Source organism: Micropterus dolomieu, linkage group LG19 (genome assembly GCF_021292245.1).
Source record: "Micropterus dolomieu isolate WLL.071019.BEF.003 ecotype Adirondacks linkage group LG19, ASM2129224v1, whole genome shotgun sequence".
Taxonomy (NCBI): Eukaryota; Metazoa; Chordata; class Actinopteri; order Centrarchiformes; family Centrarchidae; genus Micropterus; species Micropterus dolomieu.
Genome location: NC_060168.1, coordinates 594,138 through 594,859, shown reverse-complemented (window position 1 = coordinate 594,859; position 722 = coordinate 594,138).

Here is a 722-nt window from a genome sequence, read left to right as displayed (position 1 = left end):
AACAATGGCCTATCTCGCTCCATAACGGTCACTTGGCCAGTCGCTCCCTTCCCCAGCTGCAGGTTGGCTGGCGGGGAGGTGGGGCCTGGACTCGTCCGGGCAGGACATGGGTTACCTCGCCCGGGTGCAAAGATAATTTTCTAGAAATGGCGACTCCATCCGTGGCGGTGGTGAATTCAGTGAGCAGTTTGCCGTTTGCTGAAGAAAAAAGGATGCTGAGGCAGTAGGGACACTGCTACTTATACGTCACAGACTTTTCGGTAGCGACGTCCTATTGGTCGGCTACGTGCACAATAAAATTTCAGTGGGCAAGTACGTGCGTGTGCTTGGAGGTCCAGTAGAGGGCGGCGCCTGTGTGAGATAGAACTTCCTGGAACCTTATCGTCACTGGAAATCGTGTCGTAAATGCACAGTTAATTAGTGAGCTTTAGAGGAACCAGTTTTCATGCTAAGCTTAGGAAACTGTCTCAGACCGCAGATAAACAGATCAATACCCCTCTCACCAATACATTCTGGACCCTTGGTCAAGTTCCCTCATCACTTTTTCTACACTGGGTATCCTCCCTTCAGCATCATTTCTGAGCGTGCAGGGCTCTGCATGTGATCTTATTTTCATCTAAGTCACAACAATTGACAAATTGACACAGTCTGCTTAAACTAATACCTCACAAACAATCATATGTTTTCATGATTTTATTGAACACACTGAGTAAACAGTCACT